Source organism: Lissotriton helveticus, chromosome 2_1 (assembly GCF_964261635.1).
Source record: "Lissotriton helveticus chromosome 2_1, aLisHel1.1, whole genome shotgun sequence".
NCBI classification, from domain to species: Eukaryota; Metazoa; Chordata; class Amphibia; order Caudata; family Salamandridae; genus Lissotriton; species Lissotriton helveticus.
The window spans coordinates 1836894176-1836920526 of NC_136059.1; positions in this window are offsets into that span (position 1 = coordinate 1836894176).

The following is a 26351-nucleotide window of genomic DNA, read 5'->3' on the forward strand; positions in this document are numbered from 1 at the left end:
TAGCCATTGTCCAACTCAGAATGTTTTCACTATATATGAAATCGCCCAGTCCACCCAGCTGGTCATGTACTTTTCACATTGGATGGCTAGTTTGTTGGCCATCAACAAAACACGATAGTGGACCTTATTTCAGGATTAGGAGTCATGTCATTCTGATGTACGTCGCTTCTATGTAGTGGGCCCATTATTATATATTATAGTTATATGTGGGATCACTCATGATATTAAGTGACACACACTTCTGCAATGGTGGTGCTCACAACTTCTTGTGCTTATCCTTCGTGCCTGAAATTGAGTGCGTCACATGGGCCCGCAGAAATGTAAAGTTGCAAACACACTTATCATTGTAGGTACAATGAGGTCCTCCCAGAATCAGAGACACACAATGACTTCTGCTACAAGGTTGGCTGTGACATCTGGTCTAGGACCACACACTGGCCCGGTGCTGGGTCATGGTGAGTAGACCCAATAATAATGTACCTGAATGCTCATTAAATGTGCCTTTGATCTCCACTGTTTGTTGTATGTGTTGTACAACACTGTTGTCCTGCATCACAAGATGCTCACATATGGTTAATTAGGGCCATATGTATGAAGCTGTTTTGCGATCGCAAACACTGCAAATCGCAAAAAAGCGGTGTTTCCGTATGCAATATTGCTAATCACAAAATTAGCGATTAGCAAATTTGCGAGTCGTACTTCATTGCGATTTATTTGCGAAATCGCAAAATGTGACACAACAATATTAAAACTCGCAATTGCCAAGCTCGCAATTTGCGATTTCGCTAAACCAAATGCATGAAAAATTAGCAAATTGAGAATTGTCGAAATTCACAAATTAGAGAATCACAATTACCACCAAGTTTGAGCAGGTGGTAACCAGGTGCAAACTATTTAAAGAGGCCCACAATGGAAACAGATTTTTTCCACAATGGCTGGGCTGTATGTGATAGCCAGGAGGCTGAGATGCAGAGCTGCTGCACAGAGAAGGAGACGCCAGGAAAGGATCTTTCAAACGCGGATAACCCTGTTCCAGCGGACTGAGGAGGAGATCCATACAAACTACAGGCTGGATGAAGAGAGCATCCTGGAATTAATAGTGGAGCTCAAACCTATACTTGGACACCCCACATGTAGGACACACACCATCCCCACCCATATCCAGGTCCTGTGTTCACTGCACCTCTTGGCATCAGGTAGCTTCCAGGGGGAGATAGCCACAGCTGGAGGGGTCTAACAGAGTGCATTGCCAAGCTATGTCCACACGTTCCTTGATGCCATGGTACAGAGGCTGCATCACCACATCCACTTTCCGAGCACACTACAGGCACTAGACCAGACCAAGCAGCAGTTCTATCAAATTGCACAATTTCCCCACATCATTGGATGCATAGATGGGACCCATGTCGCCATATCCCCCCACTCCCAGAACGAGTATGTGTTCAGGAAGCGCAAATCTTACCATTCACTGAACATACAGGTGGTGCGTAATGACAAGCACATTATCACCGACATCATCCCAGAATACCCAGGCAGCACACACAATGGTTTCATCTTCCGCCACATTGGGATACACCGTCAACTCACAAGTGGGGAGTTTGGTGAGAGATACCTTCTAGGTAATTGCATTTGTTCGAAGGACACACTAGTAAAGGACAGCATTGGCAGGACAGTGTTTAACCATATTCCTCCCACCCCACTGGTGACAGTGTGTATGAGGTCTGTGAATACATACTGACTCCTTACCTGAATCCTACCAACGCTGGTGAGAGGAGGTACAACAGTGCCCACATAGCAACCAGATGTACCATTGAGCGGACCTTTGAAATACTCTAGAGCTGTTTCAGATACCTACATAAGAGTGGAGGGGCACTACAATACAGCCCCCAGACCTGTTGCAAGACAGTGGTAGCATGTGCCATAATTGACAACATCTCCACCAGGAAAGGCACACCAGTGCAGCTCAGCAAATCGGAATCATGAGATGAGTGGGGCCAGCTCCAGGGCGAATGCCAGGCAGTGTAATTGGTGCAGCTGCTGGGCGCCAGAGGCGAGATGAGATCACACAGAGCTATTTCTTGGTAAGAAAAGATGACACAATGCTAAATATTTATTTTGAGACGGTGTTTAATTTCCTTTAGTACAGGATATATATCGGCACACAGCCTGTGTAGCACATAATGTATTGTTCAATGTCCAGCACATGTTAGATTCACAGTGCAAATGAACAATCTTGACCAAGTGCCTGTGTACACTGGGTTGATGCACCCATCTCCATGTCCAAATCTGAGCACCTCAACTGCGGTGCTGTCGGCCCGTAGCCCCTCGCCGTGGGTGCACAGTGCACCTTCACCTGTCTCAGAAGCCCTGCTGTGATGCACACTACAGTGCCTGTCCGGTGGGGGTGGGGTGTAATGCTGCTTCTGCTAGATTGGGCGTCCTCGTCTGTTAGAGTGAGGACTCCTGGGTCAGTAGTGGCAGGCTACCAGGCCCCATTCCACGTCCTGGCTGCAGTGTGCCAGCTCATGCTGCATAGTGATGCTGCGCCTTGACAGCACAGAGGTTGCTGAGGAAAGGCGGTTGACCTCCCTGGTGTAGAGGTCTAGGCGGGTGTGTGGGCACTGCATCTCCCTGCGTCTAGTAGCAGATCCACCCTCAGTTCAGCACTAAGTGCCTCCAGTGCACCCGTCTGGGTCATGAAGCCAACCCTGACTTGCCTCTGGATTGACCGTATGCTTCTTGCCTGCAGGCGCTGGACTTCTAACATGGGCCCTCCAGCCCTCTGAAGACTGTGTCCTCTCCTGTGACTGCTACACTGGTAGATGCATGTGCCTTGCTTCTGGATGGTATTGGCTGTATTGGACCTGCACGTGCTCGAGCATGGGATTGTGGCTCTAACTGTCTCTGGACTGGTTGGACATCAACATCGGGGTCCTGGGCTTCCTCATCTAGCGGGGTCAATGGTGGCACTGCAATCTGCCTGCTGTGTTTTGGAGGGATAATTGGGCTGCCCTCCTCCTGCTCCTCTTGCCCTGTCGCCTCTGGGTTGGGGGAGTCATCCTCGCCTCCACTGATAGTTCCCTGTGTTTCTGCTGGTGCTGGTGCTGTGGACACATTAATTTTCTGTCCTGCCCTGCATTTGTAATGCATTAAAATTTGCTGTTTGGAGTTACATAGATCCTGTCTGTCTAGATTTTGCCTTTCATGATGCGCACATACTGGTTGAGACTGGATGGGTGTCAGTGCTCCACTGTTAGGTGCGTGTGACTCCCATAATAAATTGCTGTGTGTGCATGTGTACCTGCACTGGACTTATAGTTTTGTTGTGCCCCTGGGTCTCTCCTGTGTGTGTGGGGGAAGTAGGGACGTACCAGGGGTGAGATGGCATGCTTCTTACCTTGTCTTGGTTCCGAGGGGTCAGAGCTGTCAAGATCTGCCACACCCATAACACTGTCCGGAAGCAGAGTCCCCTCATCTATTTCCTCGAGTCGTGTTGAAGTTGTGGCAGTGGAAGTCCCACCGCCGGTCATCTTAGGCTGCTCCAACCTGGCAGCAACCTTCTCCTTTAAGCGCTGGCGCATGTCATACCAGCGCTTTCTTAAGTCTTCCACGCTTCGGTGGACTTGCGGGTCTCAGGCACAAGCAGGGACTTCTTGCCAAAGAGGAGCTTATAGCTAACAACCATCTCCTGAATCAGGACCTCCAGCTCACTTTCTGAGAACTTGTGTTTTCTTTTTCTGGGTGTCTCCCCCTGCTGCTTGTCCTTGCTGGCCATGTCTCCAGTCTCTGCCATTAAGTGTAGCACTGCAGTGATGCCTCACCTCCACTCCTAGCCTCTCACTGTGCTTCTGAAACTCAGGTGCAGCATGGGTAGTCACACTTCCTGGTGGTTGTGATGCCATCAAGCTGCACCTGACTTTCCAATTCTCAAAATTGCGAATTCGCTAATTTTGCGATTTTTTAAATAAGGAATCACTATTTGGCATATCGCTATTGAAATATCGATTGTTACGGAATCGCTATTTTAATGCGAGTTTTTATTTACATACCGTTTTGCGATTCATAATTTGCGATTTATAGCGAATCGCAAATTGTGAATCGCAAAAAGGGGGTTTGATTGATTGATTGTGGGTTTCTAAAGCGCTAGAATCGACTCCCGAAGGAGTATCTCTGCGCTGTAGACCGCTGGGGAACCCGTCCTGGCTTTCCCTGTGAGATGGTCCCTACTGGGTATCTCCAAGGTGAAACCAGGCATCCCTGGTGTATGTGGGGGGCCGTTGTGGAGATGAGGCAAGCTAATGCCCAGAGTTGCCGAGTGTGATCCCTAGCTAGAGTAGGCACCGAGGTGAGAATTATCAAGTCCGTTGACCCGGGTCCAACACCCTGCCGCGTCGGGAATTGAACCCTGGTCCCGGGCCGTCCTCTGCTCCCAGGTCTGCCGCCTCTAACCAGTGAGCCACACCACTCCACTGTTTGATACATATGGCGCTTAATCACATACCAGATCAGTCTTTGGTGGCTAATGAAAGGATGACATAAAATGTATACCAAGTGAGTGCAGAATGGACATAAAATAGTACAATGTGTCATATGAAGTGCCAAAACACAACTAGCTTGCAATTCAAATTTATGAAAACTCCCTAGGAAAATATCCATGGCAAAATCATATAGAAATTGGTATGGATGAGGCTCACACTGATGCCAGTTGAGATGGGTGTATGGGCTGCTAAGCTGAATCTCCATGCAGTTACATGTTCAAATCATTTGGCTGAAAATCAACACGCTAATCCAGTGCAGGCGGAAAGCATCAAAGCTTCTCAACTTAGCCTCAATGTGGGATCATTACCAAATGTTGCATTCTGCTTGCCTCCTCTTCTACCGTATTTGCATATAGGTGAGTGGTTAACATATGAGGTTAGGATGTCTGCTATACAAGACACCATCTGTTGTCAGCTAAATACTACCATGATGTTGGAATTAGGGTATGCAAACAGAGGACACTCAAAGGATAGGCATAAGAAATCTGTGTTCTGTCTGTCAGAAATGAGCTTTGTGACTTGGGTAGGGAAGCACAAATGATCAATAGTATGTACCTGACTATTGCACATCTCACATATGAACACCTTTTGACTTGTCAACAGACAACATCACACTCACGAAACCTGTTGGTTTTATTGGTAAATGTGAAATCAGTGTAATGCGGAGGAGTCTGGGTAATTTATCCCATTCCTTGAAATTTCAGTAACCTTCTCATACAAGTTTGTCTGTTGATGTGTCATCTTATTGATGTCAGTACTGCGTAGAGGCCACTGGATTCAAGCAAGCCGGGCAAAAGACGGCTGAAACTGGTCCTCGGAAGCTTGTTTCCAGTCCAGGGAAGGCATGGCTTGGCAGTTCAGGCTGGACTGTTCCTATGAGGCACAGGGTCAGACTGATTTGCATATGGCCATGTCTGAACTGGGGTGGCAGAGTTGGCTAAAGAACGGTGATGGATTAAACCCAGATCTGTTGACTAGGTGTGAGTGTTTGATTGGTTCAGATGCTCCGTCCATCACCACCCCGCAAGCCGGGCTGAAGATGGCTGAAATGCCAGAAACTGGTCCTCGGAAGCTTGTTTCCGGTCCAGGGAAGGCATGGCTTGGCATTTCGGGCTGGACTGTTCCCATGAGGCACAGGGTCAGACTGATTTGCATATGGCCATGTCTGCACTGGGATGGCAGAGTGGGCTAAAGAACGGTGATGGATTAAACCCAGATCTGTTGACTGGGTGTGAGTGTTTGATTGGTTCAGATGCTCCGTCCATCACCACCCCCCTTTTGTACCACAAAAATATAACACGTCATGGAGCGTCAGGGAAACCAGTCTATTTACAAGGGGGAAAACATTTTTTGTCCACAAAGATGCATCAGTCAAAAAGTCAAGTGTCCTTATGGTCATCCTCTGAGTTCGATGCAGGCACATGGCTGGTCGGTGCAGGAACAGGCACCACATGGGTTTGTGACACACTGAGGTGTAGGGGGAAACAGTGTGGGCCATTGGACAGGGGGAGACATTGACGGTGGTATGGGAAGGGAGTTGGGAAACAACAAACGACATGGCTGTGGCCAGGGAGTTGACGCTGGTGATGAGGGTGGCCAAAGTTCCGACAAGCTCCGCTCACATCATGCATATCTCCAGACACATCTGCAGCGTGATGTGGGTGAACATGTCTGGCTGACCCTCACACATCCACCTCAAGTCCTCTGGGACAGCCACAGGAGGAACAACACAGGGAGGGGCCTGGGTGGGAGTAGAGGGATGTGGTGCCTCAGGTCCGGAGCCGATGTGGTCAAGCAGGCAGCTACGAAGAGGGGGACTGGTTGCAGGGGATGCAGCTGGAGTCCCCAATGGAATGGAGGCCTCTGGAGGTAGGGAGGCACAGAAGGCAGGCCGAGGTTGTGTATTGGCCTGTCCAGAGGACACCTCGACCGAACCCACAGGTGAATGGTCTGGAGAAGAGTCACACTCCACCCTTGGCCGGAGGTTTCAGGTTCTCCCTCCCACTTCAATGTCCACAGCGTCCACCCGGGCTGTACCATCAGATCTGTGTTCCTTGTCAGTCCTGGTGGGCCCAATCCACTTGCCTCTAGATGTTGAGGGTCCCTCCTCATCCTCTTCTTCCTCACTGGTAGAAAGAGTATGTAGCCGCCTACGCACTGATGGCCTCCCACTCCGGACCTGATCCTGCTGTTCGTCCATTTGGCCAGCTGTGCCTGCTGAAATGTAGGCAAAATCTTGATGTAGTGGTTGTTTTATTCAGGACGGGACACATACATAGATGAGTCAAGTTCAGACTTTGTTTTCCTCTGACCACACTATACAGTTCACTGTCATCTCCTGAATTGAGTCTGACATGGACATCTCACATGAATATTTGTGGCTTACACAACAGTATTGGCCAACCCTCAACTCTGGCATTCTTGTGATTGGTGTGACTTGTCACTGCTACATGTGCAGGTTCCAAACCAGTCCAACAAAGGGGAACAGAGAGAGTCCAGATTTAATCAAAATTGCCCAGTGATATATAGTCGCAGCTCTTTGACGTCTGGACAAATGCAATCTGCTGTATAGCATTGTAGGGGACAGGACAAATGTCAAATGTGGGTCACACATCCACATGGGTCTGGGCTATTTGTTTTGCTACAATGTGAGTTTAGCCTTTTGATGATCCCTCACAAAATCTGACAATCCAGTGTCACATATTGGCTTTGGTGACTGATAAGGTAATGCAGTACACCTGTGACTAGTGGTGGTTCATTGTGACAGCTACCTGTACATGTGAAATGGCATACAAGCCACTGAGGGTAAGACGTGTGTCAGTGGACACAATTTGCAAATTTAGAAACACTTAGGATTGAGGCAAGGATCTCAAAATCTGTCTTGACTTCATGGCACATGATGATCTGTCTCAATTAGAACCCAAACTCAACAAATGCAATGCAAGTCACTGCATCCAATACCGTTTAGCCTGCCATATACACACTGGACAGTGTCTGTACCATTGCTCATCCAATGCACACATTTAATCAAGCAATCAATCAATCATAGCATTTGTAAAGTGTGCTACATACCCGTGATGGTCTCAATGCGCTGGGGGAGGGAGCACTGCTACTGTTCGAAGAACCAGGTCTTGAGGAGTCTCCTGCAGGTTAGGAGGTCTTTGGTCTGCCATAGGCGGATAGGGAGGGTGTTCCACGTCTTGGTGGCGAGGTGGGAGAATGATCTGCCACCAGCAGTCACTCTTCGGATGCGGGGGACGGTGGGGAGAGTGCGGTCTGCTGAGCGGAGCTGGCGGGAGGGATGTAGGGGCTGAGTCGGCTGTTGAGGTACGCTGGTCTGGTGTTTTGGAGTACATTGTGTGCGTGGGTGAGGAGCTTGAAGGTTATCCTCTTGTTAATGGGGAGCCAGTGCAGGTCTCTTAGGTGGGGTGTAATGTAGCTGCGGCGCGGGATATCGAGGATCAGGCGTGCCGAGGCGTTCTGGATGCGTTGGAGCCGTTTCAGCAGTTTGACCGGGGCTCCTGTGTAGAGTGCATTGTCGTAGTCCATACTACTGCTGACGAGGGCCTGGGTGACCGTCCTTCTAGTTGTGGTGGGGATCCACTTGAAGATTCTGCTAAGCATGTGGAGGATGTTGAAGCAGGAGGAGGTGACAGCGTTGACCTGCTTTGTCATGGAGAGTGTGGAGTCGAGGATGACCCCGAGGTTTCGCGCGTGGTCGGTGGGTGTAGGGGGTGCTCCAAGTACCGTCTGCCACCAGGAGTTGTCCCAGGCTTAGGGGGTGGACCCGAGGATGAGGACCTCTGTCTTGTCAGAGTTCAGCTTCAGACTGCTGTTTCTCATCCAGTCGGCGACGGCCTTCATTCCTTCGTGGAGGTTGGTTTTGGCGGTGTGGGGGTCCTTGGTGAGCGAGAGGATCAGCTGGGTGTCGTCAGCTTAGGAGATGATGTTTAGGTTGTGTCGTAGGGCGATGTGGGCGAGCGGTGCCATGTATACGCTGAATAACGTTGAGCTGAGGGAAGATCGTTTGGGTACGCCGCAGATGATCTCAGTTGTTTTGGAGCGGAAGGGGGGAGGCCAACGCTCTGGGTTCTCCCAGTGAGGAAGGAGGTGGTCCAGTCCAGGGCCTTCTCTTGAATTCCTGCATCGTGTAGGCGTGCTTTTAGTGTGCCGAAAGCGGCTGACAGGTCCAGGAGGATGAGGGTAGCTGTTTGTCCATTGTCTAGCATGATCCTGATGTCATCGGTGACGGTGATGAGTGCAGTTTCGGTGCTGTGGTTGCTCTTCGGAGGAAGCTGGTCAGTTGTTTGTTGACAGCCTTTTCGATGACCTTCGCCGGGAACAGGAGCAGGGAGATGTGTCGGAAGTTCTTTAGGTCCCAGGGATCCGTCTTGGGTTTCTTGAGTAAGGCGTTGATCTCTGCGTGTTTCCAGCTCTCCAGGAAGGTCGCTGTCTCAAAGGAGATGTTGATGGTTTTCCGGAGATGGGGTGCGATGGTGATGCTGGCTTTGTTGAAGATGTGGTGTGGGCAGGGGTCTTTTGTTGTCCCGGAGTGGACGGTGTTCATGATCTTGATGGTGTCTTCACCCGTGATGTTGGTCCAGGCGAGCAGGCGGTTGGTGCGGGTGTTGGCCATGGGGGCTGGGGTGCCGGTGGTTGCGGGGGGATGGCGGCGTCGAAGCTGTTGTGGATGTCTGCGATCTTGCGATAGAAGAAGGTGGCCAGTGAGTCACACAGGTCTTGTGACGGTGGGATGTCGTTGGTGTTGGAACTGGGGTTGGAGAGTTCCTCCACGATGCTGAAGAGTTCTTTGCTGTTGTGTGCGCTGTTGTCTATTGGGTCTCTGAAGTTGGTTCTTTTTGGCGTATCTGATGAGTTGGTGGTGTCGGGGGTGGTGTTCTGGTGGGCTGTGTAGCTTTCTGGTGTTCTTTTGCGGGTCCAGTTTTTTCTAGTTTTCAGCAGATTCGCTTGGAGGCCTTCAGTGAACCAGCTGGCTCTCTTGCTGGTCTTGTAGCAGGGTTTCTGTTCTCCCGCAGAACTGTGCACAGAGGATTGGAACCTCAGCGAATTAGGGTGACCCAAAACTCACCTTAGTACCCAACAAACCCCTTACCGAGCTAGCTACAGTGTCTCATTGGTCATAACAAACTCCCAATGTTTAGACAAACCAGAACATGAGCTTACAATACCTCAGGTTACGTGGAACACATGAGCACTCATTAGTTATACTATCATTTCAAACCAGAACGTGGAGTAAATGAGGACACGTGAACATTTGAAATATTTATTTACTAATGCCGTCTTCTCAGGCGCAGTATCTTAGATAATACAAGGAAACATATTATCAGAAGCAAAGTCATCAGCATAGTTACTAGTCCATAGAAAGCAAATGGTGACAGCATGTTAACATGCTGTAATGAATAAGAGTTAACAACACTTATTTCTCACCCTCCCTAACACTCATATTATATTAATAGCTAAGAAGGTCTCTTTGGGTTTGAATTAGGGCGGGCCCATACCTCAGGATCCTAGAATGAAGAGATCACATCAGCATACACCAGCTCTCTCTGCATGCGAACAGCATCAAGTGTGCTGTGTGTGCCTCAAGCAAAGCAATAGAAAACCCGCCTAAAAGCCAAAGTTGGCAGAAGCTGCACTTATGTTATGTCTAAGAAGGCGCGAAGATCAGACCTCATAACAATTCAGTATCTTGTTGTTCCTGAAGCTTCAGCACTCCCTGTACAGACATCGTTTATTGAGCAAAGCTGATATCAGAGTAATAACATATTATTCTCATGTAAACCACAACGAACTACTAGGTTGAAAGCTAAATCAACAATTAAGTGTTGTGTGCAGAAGCAGCAAAAGGAAAAATGGCGTTTAAAAATGTAATGTGCCTATGCTAACTTAACGCAGTATAAAGATATATAGTAGCTATATGACACCCCCCCATGATCCGAGGATGGATAAGATAAGATAAGGGCAACTTCATGAAAGCAGAGTTCACCAACCATGAACAACCTTATAAGTATAAAAAACTGCAGTAAATAAATCAAAATATAAAAAATGTCACAAGCACTCAAGCCAATAGGACTGGGAGGAGAAAAATGCCAAAAAAAAATGAGGCATCATCATAAACCAGGAAGCCTTTTCAAGGCAAGACCGAATATGCAAAATATGCAGCTACAGCCTCCAACAGGAAATCACCGTCTTCATCCGAAAACAGTTCAGCCATCCAATTCAAAAGAGGAAAAGAGCAAACGTGTTCTCCCAACACTGGAGCCTCTATTAACATCAGAGGACAACTCGGAGGGTTTTCAAGAAAGCTCATTGACAAGAAATCCTGCGCTGCTGTAAGAACGCTCCAAGGACCCATTAGTCCATGCATCGCTGCTAAGGCCATAATCCTGTCGCCATTACAAACCAACTCGTGAGTAACGATGGGACTCATCAGCTGATTAAAGTCGACTTCAGGAGAAACCGATCCGCAGAGACACAAATCAATGGCCCAATCGAAGTCACAGCTTAGGCAGTGAAATACAGGCTGGACACAGGTGAAGTAGGAAAATCGGAACGGTAATCCATATGCCGTGCTTAAAATCGCAAGCGGCAGCGTGCCATAATATTCAAGCATTCGGTCCTGAAACAGCGCTAGGAGGGGCTGGGCTGCTCCTTCCTCACGTGGGGCATCCATATTTAAGGAAGCAAACAACCACTAGAACGGCTGCCGCTAGTGCCAGGATAACCGGGAATCCACCAAATAAACTCGAAAAAATGGAATGGAAGAAAGCAGGGATGACTCCGAAGATTTTTTCAAATGAAGTTACAAGACCACTGCTAACAGACTTAAAAAAATGCACCAGCCCATTTGTGGAGGACGCGTTGAAGATAGAATGTACCATCTCGCTGAAATGCAACGGTAAATCAGTATTCAAAAGGGCCTGAACTTCTGTCCGTGTATTAGCTATGTGAAGAACGAAAGTTTCCCTAGCCGAACTCAAGGCCACTTCTTTCTGGGACAATAGAGCCCTTATTCTGCTCATGCCGCTGAATTCTGCTTTCAAGGTTGGGATGCGTGGCCAAATGGAAACCTCCCTATTTTCATGTGTGGGTGGGTACAGGACATTTCTGCAGCAAACGACACGCTCAGTTACAGTTACCACATAAGCTACACCTTTAATTAACCCGCAACAATCTTCATTATTTAAAAGTAAATAACTTCCGTTCCCCAGTAAGGTAAAAGTCGGGGTGATTGCAGGAACTGGAGTCCCTTTTAAAACACAGGCCAAGTTCGGCTGGTCTTGGTTACAGGAACCGTGCAATTGTATATGCCTACACATTAGCGAATGGTCTGGTGTTTCTGTACACTCCTCCCCATTCAGATAAACTTCCTGTCCGTCTTTCAAACATCTATAAGTGAAAGGAAGGGACCAGACTTCATGGAGAAATGCACTACCTAAGGGCTCATAGCGACCTATGGCAACATATCGCATACAATTTGTAAATTTATACAGTGCAAAAGGCAAAGTTATTAAACCGTGGATAAGCCACGTTGCATCGTTGGCCTCTGTCACCGAAAAAGGCAAGGACTCCAATCTCTCAATATGTAACATAGAAAATGAAGCATCTCGCATGGAAAGCAAGCGCTGCTTGTCAGTCAAATTAAAGGGGGCAAAGAGAGAAGAAACATTCATGTAGTTCCATGGCACCTTGCCAGTTTTCAACGTTTGAAGGGTCCATGCAAATTGCATGATAGAACGTAATTGATTCTGACCATGGTACAATACAGACACTTCATCATGCACAATATCCACTACAGAAGACACAATATTATCCAAAGTGTAAATGCGGGAAGAAAGCATGTTAATACTATTATCTACCACAGCAAGCACCTTTTCTAAATTCGCCTGATCTATAGCTCTAAGGCGTGTCGCAGCCTCAATCTGTGATGTCTTCCAGATTTCATTGTAAACAGCATATATGCATCTTTTTGATCTACCACTAGCCGGGCCCTTTATGAAGTCATTCAAATCTATATCATCATTCAGCTTTGCAAGATATAATTTAACTGCAGACAATGTTGAATGTTTCAGCCAATTCTGACACAATTTGCCCAGAGAGTAAGTTGTGACAGAATGCTCAGTTTCAAAACGTGGATCAGGTCTAACCTGTGTAAAGCCATCAGATAAACCCAGAAAACGGTGCTGGCATGATTCCGCACTTATGTGCCACACTAGCCAACCTTTTGGATCCATATTGGATATGTTAAAGGACGAATTCAGCAATAGGGTTTGCAAGTCCCTAATAGAAAACTGAGTATAATTACCCCAGCCAGAATATTCTTCTTACTCTGGGATGGTTGGAGAATTACATTTTTTAGAAGTAGCCAATCCAAAGCACGTCGTTTGTGAAATAGAGGAATTCAAAAACAACATTTGATTCGGGATGAGACAAGCACGGTGCAAAGCCTCAGTGCCTTGTACCTGCCAACTCTTAGAACCCCAAACAGATTTTAAGTCAATAGTTTCTTTCCATAATTCATAGCCACCAATAGCCAGCTGATCAAGAAAGAACTACGAATACAACAATTTGGTATTTGTAAGTCTAACCTTGGACATAGGCTTCTGTGTCATTTTAAAATAAAAGGACTCGGGATTAGACTGATTGAAGTCAGTAAAATAAGTGTACTTTTTTAAATAAGTACTTGAACTGCCTTGTTTAGGAGCTGGGCAATGCTCTCATTGTGTATAATTTACAGTATTCCTTCGTGATGCTGTTTTATGTAAGAAGTGATTGCCAAAATGCTGAAAGCAAAACAAATCACCATAATTAGCAGATTCCAAGTACAAATCCTCAGCATCAAAGGCAGCATAGTATTTCAAATCAGAAAACAAAGACTCTACGGCCTGAACATCCCAATCATCAGAACGAATGTTTTGTTTCACAACATCCCCCATGTTAACCCTAAGCACATTGGGGACATTAACAACCTCGGTAGGGCCATGAATTTGAAACCTAATGGCATCCCACACTATCCCATCAAGGACAGGCCAAGCAGTGATGTTAACACATGTCAAGTCTCTTTTCAATCTGTGTGCAGAATGCGAAGAGGAAAGGGGGGGCCAAAGTTCCATTCAGATGTCGAATGCATGTTCTTTCCTCGACATAGTGTCCATTCATAAGACGGAAAAAATAAAACACACACCCAATTGACATAAAAAGGTAAATTGAAAAAAGCACCAGCCAAATATATGTCCAAGGCGGAATTAAAAAATGTTTTTTAAACAAGCTGGCATAAACTGCAAAACGTGAGGGTTTCTTCGAGGCATTGGAAACAGAGTCAAATGAAAATCTGGATTCTGTGGCCAAACGGGCTTGCAGGTCAGGCATGGACAAGTCAGTGGGGTAAGTATAGTCTATTTCAGCAAGATCTGTACCGGGCAAAGTACTTAATAAAGGACTGGAAATAGCAGGCAACTCGATTGCCACTTCAGTTTCATGATTAGAAGCAGTGGGCAAAACTGAATTTCTCACAATGGAAGGACAGGAAACAGCCGGTGTCATGCTAAGAAGAATCGGCCACTCTGTGTATCTTGACATTGTCAATTGAGATAAACCTGTTTTCCTTACGACCAGGAAGTGGTGGTAAAATGACTGTTCTTGTGCCCTTCACTCCAAGTACTGGAACCGGAGCTCGATAGGAAGGACCAAATTCTTTCTTGTTGTCGATCTTCTCCCGAACCAGTTCTCCAACTTGGGGTAGCCAGCCGACTACCGGGATCTGCAACGCAACATCCGACGTGGAGGGCAAATGTTCCTTTGCAAGACTGTCTCTGGTCTTTTGTAGATTCTGTAAAACAGTACAATGTTCATCTACGTCAAAAGTTGTGGCGCGAGCCACGCAGTCTAGACCGTCAAGGTCAGGGACGAACATCTTGATGCCAAAGAGCATTTCGTATGGGGTCCGCCCACCCAGAGACCTTCTAGGGAGATTATTAAGAGCACGCTGCATGCCATAGAGGTGGGCTAGCCAGTTTCTGCCAGTGCCTATAACTCGAGCTGTCAAAGATTGCTTTAAATCACGGTTCATTCGCTCCACTACACTGTTACCCTCAGGTCTGTAGGGAGACGAAAACTTGACTTGGACCCCCATCGAAGTCATGGCATCCTTATACGCCTTAGAGGCGAAAGCCGGACCCTGATCCGAATGGAAGGTACCACAGGCAAAAATCCCTACAAAGATGCGCAAATCTCTAAAGACAGTCCGTGAATCAGCGCTGCGATGGGGCCAGACCCACACAAAGCGTGTGCATGAATCAACCGCAACTAAGATGTACTTATACACAGTATCAGATGAAAAAGGACCGCAGTGATCTAAATAAACACAACCTAGTGGTTTATTAGAAATGTACATCTGAGTCTGTGGCGGACGCGCAGCAGTCGAAGGTTTAATCTGCTGACAAATGTCACGAAGAAGGACATAATCACGTGTCTGTTTGTACAGTCCCCGCCACCAGAAACGTTGTTGTAATTGAGTTACAGTGGCTGAGACGCCCGCATGCGCAGACGCCACACCTTCATGAGCTGCTGTAATCAAGTCTGCCCTGCGATCCGAGTTAGGAATCAAACGTTCACCAACATCAGGAATTTTCACAAAAGGAACCTTTTCGGGACTTAAGTGGTATGTGTACTTCGAAGGGAACCCCGAAGGATGTTTACCTCCCTTCTCAGTGGCAGCAACAGCCGCCAAGATGTCACTATCAACCTTATTTTTGGACCGTGTAACTGCTGCAACTAAGTACGTAGACACCGCTGATTTCGCCGCTTCATCAGCAAGCGAGTTACCAACAGCGTGGACTCCAACACGCTGGTGGCCAAGAGTATGAATTACAAAAACGAGCGGCAACTTAGCCTTAAGCTCCGCCACTCGAACCCAGATCATTTTATGTTTTATTGTGCTACCCTAGGAATCACGAAAGTCATTCTGAATCCAAAAGAACAAGTTTTCATTGTAAGACTGGACACAGTAGAAAGAATCACTTACAATAAGAGTAGTAACACTAGGATCTGCGCACTCCAACGCTAGTAAGAGAGCACGAAGCTCTGCCAATTGTGCCGTGCAATCTCCCAGTGGCAACGTGTGCACTTCCCTGGATATGAACTCATCGGTCAATATAGCACCGACCACAATGGCGCATGCGGTAACGTAGGCATGTTTAGAGCCATGCGCAACCTGCGCCGAACCATCAGTGTAAATGATGCAATGGAAGTCCTCCAAAGGTCGCATAGCTAGAGGAGCAGGATGAACAAACTCATACTGCAAGTACTCCTGCGACCGCAACGAGGCGTAAAAAATAAACGTGACATCCGTGGACGTCAAGGACGCAGCCCACTGAATCCACCGAGGGTGCAAAGCTTTTGAATTTGGTACACTGGCTTTCGTGACTGCCTCCAAATGAGGACAGGGTGTTACAACCAACATGCGTTTCCCCTGTGACAGAGCCCGTTCCTTAAGAATAGCCATCTGCACAGCTGTTAAAACCTTTTCCACAGTGGGAAACCGCATCTCAGCCGAAGTGTACAAGTGTGACTTGTAAGCAATAGGTACTGTGTCTCCCTCATTAAAAGTGAGGTACGTGAAACCCACCGTCCCTGGTATTATTCTTATCACCAGGTTGGTATGGTTATCACGAGTCAGTAAGAACTTAGAAGCGAGCAGATCAGCCTGCAAGGACTGCAAGATGGCTGAATGCTCAGGCAGCCAGCATGATTTGGAAAAAGTTGGTTGTATCAAAGCATACAAAGGCTTGATACGCTGGGCATATTCCGGAATGTATGTCCTCCCGAAATTCAAAAAGCCCAGTAAAGACTGTAATTTTTTCAGTGTTGTAGGAGCGCGCAACTGTGCGCATTTCTCCAAGAAGTGAGGAGCCAAACCTCTACCTTCATTGTTGAGCTCATAGCCCAGAAACAACACTGTGTGCTCAGCAATGTGCGATTTTGCAAAGTTAAATTTGTAACCCATGTCTGCAAAGTTACAAATAATAGAATTTACACGACACAGATGCTCCCAAATTTTGTCGTCTGTGAGATATATGTCATCCACATACGAACAAGCATCCGGGTCGAGTGCCTCCAAAATAGAGACTATGCGTGCGGTAAATATACCAGGACTATTCTTATAGCCCATTAGGAGACGCCGGAATTGTCTTTGGACCCCAGCGCATGTAAAACGGGTCCATTGGGAGCTAAAGCTGTCTAATCTGTGGGCATAGAAACCGTTGGATATGTCAAGCGTTGTTTTAAAACGCTTACGCACTAGACCATCCACTAGGGCAGATCCGTGAGTATTCTGTACTGCACAGTTACGGCAATGCGAGTTCAAATGCCGGTAATCCAATACCAAACGATATGATCCGTCAGGCTTGGTCACAGTAAAAAGAGGATTATTCATCGGTGACACACACGTTTCAATAACTCCCTGATATTCCAATTGTTCAAGGATTTCCGCGACGGAAGCCTTTGCTTCACGACGAATGGGATATTGAGGTTGAGGCTGCGGCTGAGACCGCAACGGAATTTCGTGGCATGGGGATAATTTGTCCCAACCACATTGGTTACGGTACAGAGCCGGTGCGAGAGCCCGAGCCCACTCTTCTGCAAAATGCTGCGCATGCTCTTTCGAGACAGTGTTCGCGAAACTGGGGAGGATTACCTCCTTCCCTCGCGGCGCCGCGAGCACAAAAGGTGGGGGCCAGTCAGCCTCCGAAAGCAAAATATCATACGTAGAAGACAGATTTTCCCAAAATACCCCTTTGACGGTACGCTGTATGTCACCTTCAATTAACAGGACAATTTCATAAAGCCTTTCAGGGGGAGCAAGTCTCGTATCGGCTGTTTCTATTACAACGTAGACATCAGTCGCTGTCACCCTCAGTAGTGGACGCAGCGCCTCTCTCTCTATGGTAATCTCCGCCGTGCTGTCCAGCAAAGTCAGAGCCCACGTCAGATTCCGAAGCCGCGTTCTCACTTTCTGTGGCATATCGATGCGCTGTTAAGGCCGCGACTTTCTTTTTCGCAAACTGCGGTTTTTTAGGCGTAGAATCCTCCTGCTTCGCCGCGCCGTCTGTCTGGCGGGACTGGCCACGTCCTTGTTGGCCACCACGTCCCCTACCGCCTCCTCCTCCACCGGTCTTCGGGGCCGATGAGTCCTGAAAGGAACGAGGAGAGCGTTGTTCAGAAACCTGAAATCTATCAGGCGATTTAATCATCGCGCGATCGCGCAAATCATATACTCTTTCAGTTGGCGCAGGAACTTGCGGCGCAGGATATGAATCCTGAGTTTGCTGTTGTTGCTTCCCCTGTTTCTGTTTTTTCGGCCAAGTCTGTTTATTGGACTTGGGTTGGACATCTGCTGTTGCAGACTGTCCCTGGGGTTGTTTTTTCTCCTTGAGAGGAAAATATTTCAGACCTTTACTTGTGCGACCTATAGTTTTATAAGTGGCCACAACAATCTTCGCTAACTGTCGGGGTTTTTCGGCATCGGGCAGAACAGCCAAAGCATTGGACACCTGAAAGTTCACTGCATCTCCCTTTATATTGGAGAGGATGAGATCACTAACAATCTCAAAAGAACCACACAGGCGCATACCCAATTCAACCGCTGCTTCCGGTCCTTGATCATCCTGAACACGTTTAACGATCGTAGGCAGTATGGACATAGACGGGGTGCCGAAACACCTCGTATAAACGGCCGCAAAAGTTTTTCCCCAACTTTCACAGTCAACGAGTTCAGGAGTTAAATCCTTAGGCAAAGTAATCGTCAACATTCTATGTTTATCAGCAGGAGTAGAATTCGGAAACACAGCCTCCAGCTGGTCAAATTTCTCGGCAAGCCAGAAAGGGAAATCATCTTCATCATCGGGACGCTTACCAAAAACCGAATTGACCATAACCGGATTAAGTCTTAAACCGCCATGTTCCGCCTGAACGGCCGGACCCCCGGGGGGCCTCCCGGGAGATGACAACCAATGTATTGCACTAATGCACGAATCACGGCAATCGAGACAACATGCAGTCTGCGAATATCCACAAGGGGACAAGCGCCGTGATTCGGGTGCGGGGTGAATCCACCCAACGTAGGCCAATTTGTGCCTGGAATGGACAATGGACCTAACCTTCGCAGCGGATAAAGAGTGGGGAAGGGCGCCATCAAACCAAACGCGATGCTGCCAATGATCAATAGGTATTTCCAGTGCCCTGTACGGTGTATATTCAGCCGGTACAGGTGAGGGTGTGTAGGTGTGGAACACGTTAGAATTAGCGTCCACTTCCGGAAACGTTACCCACGAATAAAACAGTTCGAATGGGTACGCCGGATCTGCACACACCACCAAAATCACAGCCAAGCCATCTAACGGGACTTGGTAAGCCTGTAAATGGTTGCGCACCGCAATGCGACTATGCTGCGGGATGACCACAGCCTGTGTCATGATTGCACTGGAAGAACAGAAAAAACAAAGGAAACTTTGTAGCACAACTGGGTAGTAATTCAAAAGAAACCGTTTTAGATAGAATCAAGCTTGAAAAGACCTATTTAAAAAAATAGGTAGGTTTCGCCGACACCACCGTTTTCCGGAAACGACAGTGAAGGGGTTAAGGTTTGAACGATATATTACTCAAGTGTCATGATATAAGTCCACCAACGTATGGGCGCCATGTAGCAGGGTTTCTGTTCTCCCACAGAACTTTGCACAGAGGATTGGAACCTCAGCGAATTAGGGTGACCCAAAACTCACCTTAGTATCCAACAAACCCCTTACCGAGCTAGCTACAGTGTCTCATTGGTCATAACAAACTCCCAATGTTTAGACAAACCAGAACATGAGCTTACAATACCTCAGGTTACGTGGAACACATGAGCACTCATTAGTTATACTATCATTTCAAACCAGAACGTGGAGTAAATGAGGACACGTGAACATTTGAAATATTTATTTACTAATGCCGTCTTCTCAGGTGCAGTATCTTAGATAATACAAGGAAACATATTATCAGAAGCAAAGTCATCAGCATAGTTACTAGTCCATAGAAAGCAAATGGTGACAGCATGTTAACATGCTGTAATGAATAAGAGTTAACAACACTTATTTCTCACCCTCCCTAACACACATATTATATTAATAGCTAAGAAGGTCTCTTTGGGTTTGAATTAGGGCGGGCCCATACCTCAGGATCCTAGAAAGAAGAGATCACATCAGCATACACCAGCTCTCTCTGCATGCGAACAGCATCAAGTGTGTTGTGTGTGCCTCAAGCAAAGCAATATAAAACCCGCCTAAAAGCCAAAGTTGGCAGAAGCTGCACTTATGTTATGTCTAAGAAGGCGCGAAGATCAGACCTCATTACAATTCAGTATCTTGTTGTTCCTGAAGCTTCAGCACTCCCTGTACAGACATCGTTTATTGAGCAAAGCTTATATCAGAGTAATAACATATTATTCTCATGTAAACCACAATGAACTACTAGGTTGAAAGCTAAATCAACAATTAATTGTCGTGTGCAGAAGCAGCAAAAGGAAAAATGGCGTTTAAACATGTAATGTGCCTATGCTAACTTAACGCAGTATAAAGATATATAGTAGCTATATGACAGTCTGGGTGTTGGGGGTGTGAGAAGTTAGCCTGGCATATGATGTCCACTATTCAACTGGGCACCTTGCACCAGTCTAAACGATCTTTATTGATGGTGGTTGTAAAGTCAACCTTACAGACAAGCTGTTGTAAATGAATCTAGGACCCTAGTGTAAATGTTTCCGATTCATGCCCTTATAGAGGTACGGATTATTCTATCCTTACATAGGCATAGAAATCATTACCATATTTAGACTGAGCGCTTGCAGCCCAAATACGGCATGGCTACTTCCACTATGTTCCAAGAATCAGCAACGATTTCTTAGAAAAACCCGCCTTCAGCAGCTAGGGACATCCCCTTGCCTGAATACTAATTTATCTAGGAAATCATGGAGTTTTCGAAGAACTGAGTCTTCTATGACATTATTAAGTCTTGGGCTGACATTGTCCTGGGAGGTCTACATTTGGGTTTTTAGACCACCGCAGCCCCAGCGCTGCATTGCTGCAACACTCACCAGGCTCTCCACTTCCCTGCTGCCTGCCGCTTCTCAACCATCGCGGCGAGGCGGCAGACCGGGGACTACATCCCCCAGCACCGCTTGCGCCTAGGAAGGCGTGCATCCTGTCCCGCCCCCGGAGGTGCGCTTAAGGTCAGCGCGAGCCCCGGGGGAGCGGGGGACTTGGGCTGACATTTACCTGGGAGGTCTACATTTGGGTTTTTAGACCACCGCAGCCCCAGCGCTGCATTGCTGCAACACTCACCAGGCTCTCCACTTCCCTGCTGCCTGCCGCTTCTCAACCATCGCGGCGAGGCGGCAGACCGGGGACTACATCCCCCAGCACCGCTTGCGCCTAGGAAGGCGTGCATCCTGTCCCGCCCCCGGAGGTGGGCTTAAGGTCAGCGCAAGCCCCGGGGGAGCGGGGGACTTGGGCTGACATTGACCTGGGAGGTCTACATTTGGGTTTTTAGACCACCGCAGCCCCAGCGCTGCATTGCTGCAACACTCACCAGGCTCTCCACTTCCCTGCTGCCTGCCGCTTCTCAACCATCGCGGTGAGGCGGCAGACCGGGGACTACATCCCCCAGCACCGCTTGCGCCTAGGAAGGCGTGAATCCTGTCCCGCCCCCGGAGGTGCGCTTAAGGTCAGCGCGAGCCCCGGGGGAGCGGGGGACTTGGGCTGACATTGACCTGGGAGGTCTACATTTGGGTTTTTAGACCACTGCAGCCCCAGCGCTGCATTGCTGCAACACTCACCAGGCTCTCCACTTCCCTGCTGCCTGCCGCTTCTCAACCATCGCGGCGAGGCGGCAGACAGGGGACTACATCCCCCAGCACCGCTTGCGCCTAGGAAGGCGTGCATCCTGTCCCGCCCCCAGAGGTGCGCTTAAGGTCAGCGCGAGCCCCCGCGTCGCGGGATCGTGCGCGGGTCGGCGCCCGGGGCTAAGCCCGGGCAAAGGGCGGGCCCTCTGAGGCCCTCAGAGGTACGAGGAGTACGGGACGGGCCACCCCACTCGATCTCATCACAGGAGGAGGTATTGTGCTGCTTCAATTTAATTGACCGTTCTGGCGTATTTATTACCATCATAAACATTATGTCCATTTAGGAAGAGCTCAACGCCCTGTGTGGCACAAAGTACGTCCCTGATGCTATAACCTCCCCTACTGTGGGCACATTTTGTGCAAATTCTAATGGCTCCCCACGGGTCCTTGCTCCTCCCGTAAATAAAGACTACAACCAAGTAAATGCTGCGCCCCTGGGTTTCAACATTAGAGGGAAGCACGACAGCGAAATTGACAATGGGACCTATGCAAGTACACAAAATCTGTGCACCAGCGCAATATTATCTCCCGCTAACCCAACAGCATTTATGGAGGACCCAGCCGTGGACAAATTAGAGGACCCTCTCTTGTCTTCCCAATCGACTTTATTGTCTTCCCAGTCGACTTTATTGGCTCAAATTGAGCAACTGTTGTTAGCTGTCATCTCTTCCTGGTCATAAAAATCACCGATTTAGGGGAAAGGCTGATTAACATTGAGACAGTAATCAGAAAGTATCCTCCTCTAACTAATACAATGGCCACATCCGTCTGCCCTAACCCTCCCATCGCCCCCGAAAAGTATAAGTCTGGTACTTGTAAGAACGGTGTCACTCAAATACAGCCTCCCTGTACACCTACTCCAACAGGCCCCAAAGTAATTTTAAAACCTACATTAAAAACTCATACAGTGGCTAGACCCGCTCTGGTAAGAATGCCACGTATGAACCTGCCCCCTGAAGCCGCCCCATATGTGTCTGTCCTCTCTGGGGTCCCTGCCCTCACCCAGGGAACACGCGAATCCCAGCAGGACCTTTTAAATAAGGCCATTTTCTGGCTACAAAACAATAGACCTTTGCCACCTGAGTTATATGGTGGTATCTTGAGTGTCAGGAGGGTGGGATGGTTAGGCACGCTGCCCAAAGACACCACTGGGGACCTGGTACTAATCAAATTTAAAAACAGGAATGTTGTCCCCTTTTTACGATTTTGCCCCCCCAAAGAAAGACATGGCACCATTCGCATTTGGGATCTGTACGATTTCTACCCGAGCTCCCCACATATTACATAGAACCAACTTTTTAGCCTTTAATGTTTTTTTTTTTTTAACTTTTGACCAAAATTTTTTATTTTTAAGACTCCACTATTAAGAGGCCACTCATAAGTTTGAGCTAAACTGACAGGGTAGGATGTAACTGATAAGTATATTGTTTTATAGTTGTTTCATTGATAACGAAACACGTACATATTGATTAGCTGATTCGTAATATTTATTTAATCTTGTTTTAATAATCCTGTAATGATTTTTTACTGTGCCTATGAAATGTTTATGGTTTTTATTTATGTATTGTTGATGCTTTTATGATTTTTAAACTAAAATCGAATAAAGCTTATCTGACTGACTGAAGTCCAATCACAAGTCAAACTCTGCACCTTCATAGTATAAATATGCCTAGATTTGCCCAAGCAGACACACGGTGGTTTGAAGCAGATCGACTAACTACTTGCCCGATGACCTGCAGCAGCAAGTGCCGAAGGAAGTCGACCCTCCTGCTGTCGCACTGAGAGACTCTGTCTTTTCTCCTGCTGAGAAATCCAGCACCAGTGTTTCCAGGCTACCCTTGCGGGTTACTGGGAAATCGAGTCCTGAGAGAGAGATACAAGACCTCCTTCATTCTAACCCAAGTTACGGAGCTGATTAGACCCTTAGAGAATTCTTGATTAGATTCTTGGCAGAAAATATTAAACTTAAACTACTCCTCACTTACTTCTTCCCTTGTGCTAGGCTTAGGTCAGGTACACCAGGGTAGGCGTATTTTAGAAGCACCAGTTGAGTACTTTTAGCCATCATTTTAACACTGTATGTATTTTATACGTTTTTAAGGCAATTTATGGCTTAGAAACCATATCATGCTTTTACAGTACTACTTTATAATACTGTTCGTATTGTATACTCTGTACTTTATTACCAATATTACGATTGTAGCAGTACATTTATTATGCTTGAGAAAGAAGACTGTTCAATAAATTCTTTTTATTGAAAACACCCGTCTCTCTATTTTCTCAGCACCTCTGGTGAAACGAAGCATGCATGAATGACTGAGTAAAATAGCTATCTATTGTTTCCGCGACTCTATAGATTGATTTCTCATTCTTGGGAAACAAAGTTGTCATGTTTATGCGGTTGTCCGAAACTAATCCCTTCTTGTGAATTCGAGAAAGTTTCTAGTGACCTCTGATCTAGCTGGCACTCACAATTAAGTCTAATAGATTCGGCAGAGACCTAGTTGACCTCAGTCCTACGTCTAAACTACAGGGTTTATTATTCCAATGCGCAGTGCCTATTGGGAATATAGGAACTACACTACAAAGCTATCCTAGTGGTAGCAGGGACCAGCAGTCATAGGCTAAGACTTCAGAGAGCATGTGAAGCAAGCTGTTTTACCAATTATAATCCCTTGAATACCAAATGAAAGGACACCACACAAGGGATATATCAAATATATATGTATTTATTTCTAACACAACCCCTCTGCACTCTTTATGAGGTCAGAGATCGAAGTACATCACAAATTACTCAATTAGCATACGATAAGTTGCACAAATACAGTTATGTCCTAGGGGCCTCACAAACCATATACTAAATAGGTGGTATAAGAACCACTTCAGAAATAGTGAATAGGCCTAGGGCCTAGGGAATCGCTGGGGCTACACTAAACAACCAAGGGTTAGGAAGTAGGAGAATCACAGTCACGAGTTACCATTGACCTATAATGGAGAACAAAGAAGTTACAAAGGTACTGTTTAAGGACACTTCCAGATGGACTACGTTAAAACCCCTTTAAACTAGGACACTTCGAGAGTCAAGACCCACGGGAGCACCGGAGTACTCGTGTTACCTCACCCAGAGAAGCCGGGTACATAGGTGTCTTTTCGTGTCGGGTTTTGTCGTCGTTTTCTATGGAGATCTGCAAAGAAGTGCTGCAGGCGACCAGAGGAAAAGTGTCTGGGTGGATCCAAGGGTGGATCGGTGATGTGAAGAACCTGAAAGCAGAGGTGACAGAGTCTGGGTCACTAGCCAGTGACCAGGAAGGAACCAGGAAGGAACCAGGCGATGTTGTGATGATCTCAGGTGAAAATGTGAAGCTTGTCTCTGCAGCCACGAGGACCAGGAGGTGTTGACGACAACCAGGAGCTGGATTCGAGCTGTCCCACAAAGGATCTAGTTGACTGCGGTGTCGGTATCGGGATTGGACCCAACAAGCCTTGGCAAATGCAATCCACGCAGGAAGTGAAGATTGGCTTCGGAGCAGACCAGCAAGGTCTGAGGAGCTTTGTCTTTGCAGGGAAGCTGGAACAAGCCTGGAGCAATCAGGAAAATAGTTTGGTTTTACAGGTTTGTCTTCAGGGGGCTCACTAGTCAGCAGGCTAGCAACCAGGAAGATGATTGAGCTGAAATGCAAGAGCGGGCCCCACGTGGCACTCGTGGAGTGTGTGAGGGCTGAGCTTCGGTGCAAATGGTGCTCCGGTCTGGGGCTTCTAGTACCCCAATGCACAACTGCGAGGGTACCTCGGTAGTTGAGCTGTTAGCAAAATGCAGGATGTCCAGGGTGTCCGGTCCCACGTCTCTCGTATCCGCCACAGGTCTCAGTTTTGCTGTGGATGTGGGTCGGAGTCAGAGAAGTCTGAGAGTCTAGTTCCTATGTCGCTGAGTCTTCGGGTTCCGGCAGGAGCATCGACAAAGCAGACCGGCAAGTTACTGGTGGTGCCTGTTTGCACAGGGTGGTCACTCCTTGACCACAAGGGAGATGTCTTCAGACTTCTAGTCAGAATAGAACATCGAAGGTCCTAGAGTTCTGTATCGAAGTTTCGTTCCAGGATAATCTAAAGTCCTGGGGACATAGCTCCTATCTTTATACTAAGAAAATGGGCTGGATTACCTGCTAGGTTCCTCCTATGGGTGGACAAAGGGAAAGGGGTGTAACCACCCCCTTCCCGCTGTCCAGTTTTGTGCCAGAGCGGGGCTGGAGTGCCCGAGCAACTGGTTTGAACCGGGCTATGCCTGGAGCACCTTGTGTGCCCCAGGCAGTGTCTCAAAAAGCATCTGCTGACGCAGCCCTCCCTGTCCCAATACACATCAGCCTGTCTGGGGAGGTGCTGGCACCTCCCTGGACAGGAAACCTATTGTCCAGGCCTCCCCTGCCGGAGTTTCATCCAGCAGCAGGAGGTCAGACTTGTGTCTGTGGCAGCAGCATCCATTTTGGGATGCTGGGGCTCTGTTTAATTTTAACAGAGTAAAGCAGTAACTACATGTCTTCTCTCTCTAGAAGGGTGGAATGCTACCCCCGCCACCAGAATTGGTGGGGAGGGGTAGTATTCCAAAGGGTTTGACACCTTACACGACATATTTTGATAAAGCCAAACCAAAATTAGCATTAACCGCGAGGATTATAATGCACTTAAGAGTATATGGTAAGGCTATATCATAGAACAGCTATAAGGAGATGGTTCCAAAAGTTGCAGAGGGGCTGAGCTCATGCTAGGGCACCCACTCATATAAAACCAAGCACTCTGCCTCCAGGATTGTCGAGGCCTACCATAGGAGTGACTTAAAGATGCATATGTGTCTATATATAAGATAG